The 6,175-nt window shown below is 39.4% G+C and overlaps 1 pseudogene across 1 annotated transcript; it reads right to left on the minus strand.

Annotated features, from left to right (window-relative positions):
- Positions 1 to 2,188: 2,188 nt before the first annotated feature.
- On the minus strand, positions 2,189 to 5,942 carry LOC308616304 (large ribosomal subunit protein eL8-like; annotated as a pseudogene). Its single transcript has 2 exons — positions 5,788 to 5,942; positions 2,189 to 3,068 (listed from the first exon to the last, which is right to left on the minus strand). The product of its transcript is annotated as a large ribosomal subunit protein eL8-like (transcript).
- Between the last annotated feature and the right edge of the window lie 233 nt (positions 5,943 to 6,175).

Genomic DNA, 6,175 nt, shown 5'->3' on the forward strand with positions numbered 1-6,175 from the left:
AGGGAAACTCTGGGAAAGCTTCTTTCTCATCTGTTGAACTTCAAATGCCTTCAGCTCAAAATAAGGGGCATATTTTGGGGTGTCATATTTCAATCCCCTATTTTATATATATACACACACACACACATTTGTCAAAAGCAGAGGTGCTCAATTCAATACATTCAGGAAGAACTGTCTCTCACACCTTCTCCACCTGGCTGACATTAAGACTTAAACTGCTATCATCTTTATTAGTTACTAAGTTCCAGCCATATTATTCTCCTTGTTTTTTTTTTTTTTTTTTTTTTTTTTTTGCGGTACGCGGGCCTCTTACTGTTGTGGCCTCTCCTGTTACGGAGCACAGCCTCCGGATGCACAGGCTTAGCAGCCATGGCTCACGGGTCCAGCCGCTCCACAGCATGTGGGATCTTCCCGGACCAAGGCACGAATCCGTGTCCCCTGCACTGGCAGGCGGACTCTCAACCACTACGCCACCAGGGAAACCCTCTCCTTGTATTTTTTGAACACTCTCCTAATCATGCTCCTAGCTCAAGGACTTGTACTTGTTGTTCCCTCTACCTGGAATGCTGGAGCCTCAAACAGTCACATAGCTATTCCCTCCTTTTCATCAAGGTTTTATTTAAAAGTGACTTTATCTGAGAGGAGTACTTTGTCAGTTCTAGTGAAAAATAGCAACTCTCTGTCACTACTTATTGTCCTCTCTACTTCCTACATCCCCATAGCATTTATCACCGCTCTACAGCATGACACGTAATGGTATGAGCTTCTTGAATTAATTTTTTGTCTCTTTCTTTCTCTTTGTCATTAAATATAAATTCCTTAAAAACCTGTAGAGTTAATTTATCTACATTCATATATATATACACACACACACACACACATTCAACTCTTCCCATTTCTAAAGGCACAATGCAATGGAAGTGTGAAAGAGAACAGTGACAAGGAGTGTTTGGGATTAACATTTTCCAAATGTTTTATGTTTAGGGGCAAAACAGATTTACACCTAGTTTAAAGGACAGTCAAAGATCTACTATAAATGGGACTCAAAATATCATCTGAGTGAATGCACAATCAGCAAAGTATTTGAAGCACAAATTACAAGGACAGGGAAGCATCTTTGGTAAAGATGCTGATAGAGACCTTTTAATGGTTCTATAGAAAAACAAGGTGACATTGGTTTTATTGAAAGTAAAAATATTAGCCTCTAGTATTTTTTAAATGCAGACAAATTACAGGTTTAGAGTCAAGACTCTACTGCATCTCTACATACTGAATGACTGTTGAGAAATAAGTACTTTCTTGAAATGATATTGAAAAGCACAGTGTAAGCTTTTGTAAAGAATATGTGAGAGGACTTCCCTGGTGTCACAGTGGTTAGGAATCCGCCTGCCAATGCAGGGGACACGGGTTTGAGACCAGGTCCGGGAAGATCCCACATGTCACGGAGCAACTACTGCCCGTGCGCCACAACTACCGAACCTGCACTCTAGAGCCCACGAGCCACAACTACAGAAGCCTGTGCGCCTAGAGCCGGTGCTCCACAAAAGAAGCCACCACAACAAGAGAAGCCCGCGCACCGCAATGAAGAGTAGCCCCTGCTCTCTGCAACTAGAGAAAGCCCACGTGCAGCAATGAAGACCCAACACAGCCAAAAATAAACTAAATAAATAAATAAATAAATTTATTTTTTAAAGTCTTAAAAAAAAAAGAACACGTGAGAAAGATAAAAGGGAGAAGGGTATAATTCTTGATCTAAAATGAAGAATCAGGGAAGTGAATATCAAAAATAGCATATACACGAAAGTTAGAAATCAATCAATTATTTTTGGGGACTTTCCTGGTGGTGCAGTGGTTAAGAATCTGCCTACCAATGCAGGGGACATAGATTCAAGCCCTGGTTCAGGAAGATCCCACATGCCACGGAGCAACTAAGCCAGTGCACCACAACTACTGAGCCTGTGCTCTAAGCCCATGAGCCACAGCTACTGAAGCTCATGCACCTAGACCTGTGCTCTGCAACAGGAGAAGCCACCGCAATGAGAAGCCCACACACCACAACAAAGAGTAGCCCCCACTCGCTGCAACTAGAGAAAACGCACGTGCAGCAATGAAGACCCGACGCAGCCAAAAACAAACAAACAAGTAAATTTATAAAATAAATCAATGGATTATTTTAACATGTGTAAGCCATACGTGTTAATGGAAATACTCTATGCTAGTTTTTTTTTTTTTCTCAATCAATACTGGCTAAAGGAGAATTTGTATTTTATGTACAGAAAACTCAACAGTATACATTAAGCCCAGTTTGGTGGCCAGTTCCTTGCCTTTTGCCTTTTCCAGCTTGGCAATGCGAGCCACCAATTTCAGACCCAGGAGATTGCCTCCCCCAGTGACAGCGGACCTCATCGTATCTGTCACTGTAACTGGTCCTGATAGCTTCCACCTGCTTAGCCAGAGATCCTTTGTCTTCTCAGTTAACTTGTGTGAAGGTGATGGTGATAGGTCTTGCTGTGGACTAGATGCCCCTGCCTGGCCTTGCCCTTGATAACGCAGTAGGAAACACCCACTTTAAGATACAGGACAGGGAGGAAGATAACCAGCCCAATGGGATCCAAATCACGTGCAGTCACTACCAGTTGAGCCTTCTTGTTCTCCATCAAGGTGGGCACAGTATTAACCCCTGCTCGAAGAACAGGTGGTCTCTTAGTGGGGACATCCCCTTTGCTGGCAGCTTTTTTCTCAGGTGGAGTCAACAATCTCTTGCTTTCTGTCTGATCTGTACTTGTGGGCCAGCTTTAGCAGCTGTGTAGCTGTTTGGCTGTCCAAGGCTTGGTTAACTGGGTGAACTGGTTAACTGCAGGAGGCACTTTCAACTACTTATAGAGGATAGCCCTTTGTCACTGCAGTTCAAGGCAGTTTGGCCATTTCACAAATAGGTGAAGTGCCTTTTGGGTTGGATGTCCCACCCAGTGACAAAATTCTTTGGCCTTTCCTCAAATAGGGGATTTACCACCTTCTTGGCCTGCTTCTTCATGACAGCAGGGACGAGGGCTAGCTTCACAATAACTCTATCAAGTAAATGCCATTATTTTCCTCTGTTAACAAAATGAAAATAGCATAAAATCACGTAACTGATATGTAGTGATACCAGGATCTGGACACAATTTGACAGTCACCAGAGACGATCATTTTAATCATGAAATATAAATAACCATGTATAGTAAATTTTTTTAAAATAGATTCTTTTATAAACAGTCCATGAAAAGCAATGAGAATACTCAATGTTCTTTTTGAGACACTATGCCTGACATTCATAACACATACTCCTATCATGAAGGAAGAATCCCTAGTTATTCACAGACATCTGGAAACTTTGGAAAACCCAAACCAATGGTACAGTTTATAAAAAGAATGAAGGGAAAAAAAGGAGGGAAAGAGGGAGGAAAGGCAGAGGCAAATCATTTTATAGCTTTTAGTCTGTAAAACTCTTATTCATTCCTTTTGACCAAATTAAAATACCTCCTCCCTCAAAAGTTTTCCATCACCAGTACATTTTTTGTTCCTGGTTCCCCTGGGCTACCACGATGTTTTCTTCAAATTACTGCAGTAGCACAAAAATTCTTACCTAACGTTAGTTATATAATAGACTGTGCTATTTAAATTTATAACACATCAGATATTATGAAATGGAGAATGATTTTTTATGTAGAAAGCGTCATCAATTTATGATTAACTTGAGTTTCTGTTTACTTGCTTGATGAGAGATTTCAGGATGTTACTCAACTAACAACATGGCAATATGATTGAAAAAAAATTTATAGGATGGAAAATCAGTTTCCTGTCACAATGAGATAAATATGATAAAGATAAATCCAAGTATCAAAACATATATGTTGTTTTGTCTACATGCTGCAGTTATGTGTTCATAAAACAATTATATCACAGCAAAAGAGAAAGTAAAAATACTGTTTGTAAGCCAGCTGGTAACCAATCTATCTTCCTCATATTCCTTAGCCCTATGTAAACCTAATGACATGGAAAACATTTTGCAAGTATCTTGTCATATTTTCACAAAATGTTCAAACAAGATGTAATAGCTGCTATTACAGTGTGAAAAGGCTGCTTGAGCAATAGAAATCTTAAATATGTTACTTTGCAAACAGCAATACTAACACTGCAGAGTTCAATAACAACTGATGCACACTTATACAAGTAGTCATTCAACTGCTGGTAGCTGCTGATGAAATATGATATTGATATATCTCCAAAATATGTGCACTTCTTTCATGAGACCTACTGTAAAGACTTCATCTATATCTTTTGTAGCAAAGATGTTAAAGTTAATGGGTGTGCAATGAAAGCAGAAATGTAGATGAAAATTCAGATGATTTTTTTTTCTTGATAAACAATTAAATGGCACCATTGCCAAATTTATACACCTATGACTGAGTACTCAGGTGATTTTTTTAAAGCAGCAAGTGGAGCAAATATAAAAGAAATTTAAAACAAACAACTGAAAGTGACAGCATTAACTCTGCTTGGAAACGTATTCAGACGGTCTCTTCTGCAAGCAGTGTTTAAAGTTTTAACTTGTCAGATTGCTTAAATGAAACTGCATCTCACCATGGAAGATATCTCCAAATCCATAGTTAAAGAAAAGATAAGACAACCTCAGACACTCACTATAAAGGAGGAAAGAAAAAAAAAAAAACTTGCTTCTCCCTGACCTTAGCTGAAAATGAGCGTCTAATATTTCAAAAGTGCATTACAGTGTCTACAACAGGAATCTGGCAGGTGACAGTGAGGAAGTTGCTGTTCTTTGATATAACATTAAGCTTTCAATACTTAACTGTTAAAATGTTTAAAAGTTAAGTTGTGATAATAACAAATGTTTGTTAAAATTTCCCACTTATTCTTAGAAACAGAATTTTTGTGATAGTGATATCTGCCCTCACTCTCAGCTTTGGTCAAGACACAGAATTTGGGCAATAAATCCAAAAGAAATAGAGGAAATAGAAATAAAACCAAATGCAAACTTGTCAAAGAACACAGCCCCTTATTTTGACAGTTTAGAGAACTGAATTAGCTTTTTAAGAAAAGTTTTACATTTTCTTATGTAACCTGGAGGTTGAACAACTCTTTTTGATGTATCCAAAATGCAAATTTACTTTGATCACCCATTGCCCCTTTAAAATATACCTAGTGTGGTAATTGCCAGGGTTCTCCTGCCCACTCTTAGGTAAAATTTGTTCTAGGGATACTTTAAATTGTTATTCACAGACACAATTCAGTAATTAGAATGTTGAGTCCAAGATATTCATCACCACGAGGAATTTTGATTTAATAACGTATTTTATGACTTCATATTAACACCAGCCTTTTTTAGGCTGGATGCCTTCAAGATTACAAATGGTATAGTTGGCTTGTCTATTTATTCATCTAAACTTCTCTCACAAACAACTCCTTCCCTGCCCTCTTTTCTAGATGCTGTTTTCAAGGTAAGGACAGTTCTTACTTTAACCATCTTTCAGCTCGAATTTCCTGACATATTTTGCAAGGGTTTCTTTTCTGAGTTCTTCTGACATTCTCTGCAGGCCACCTCTCTCCCCCCTGCCTTTCTCTTGACTTTGTTCTAGGTGGCCCTTTGCCACTCCTTCCCGAGCTCTGAATATGCATCTTCAGCTTCTTGCTGCTTCATTCCCTCCGTGACTCCAGGTGGCGCTCTTGGACAGAAGTCAGGATGGCTTGCTCTCTACGCAGTTCACATCAGCTAGGAGGGAACCCTACAGGCATTCATCCATTGTTAGGACGTATCCAGGGAGTATGTAGGTCGACCCCAAAATAGCATCACTCTCCGAAGAGTTATTAAGTCTTTTTTCTTTTTCAAGAGTTCCAAGGTGAGAGTCAGATCCTAGTCCACCCTGCCTCCCAAATGAAGGCATAACGTATTAAGCTTTCTATAGATCCCTGTGAGAGCCTGCACCCCCCATGAATGTTTAAGCAGAGAGAGGGAGAAGGGGAGGGAAGGAATATCACATCCTACCTGGAGGAGGGGAGGTAGAGAATATCACATCACATTTTTATTAAAAAATATTTTCCTCCAAATATCTTCTCCCCCAAAACCCTCTCTCCTTTATTTCTCTTCATCCCTTATATACTTGAGGTGAGAGGATTC

Source organism: Mesoplodon bidens (assembly GCF_964165515.1).
Source record: "Mesoplodon bidens genome assembly, chromosome: 4".
Lineage (NCBI taxonomy): Eukaryota > Metazoa > Chordata > Mammalia > Artiodactyla > Ziphiidae > Mesoplodon > Mesoplodon bidens.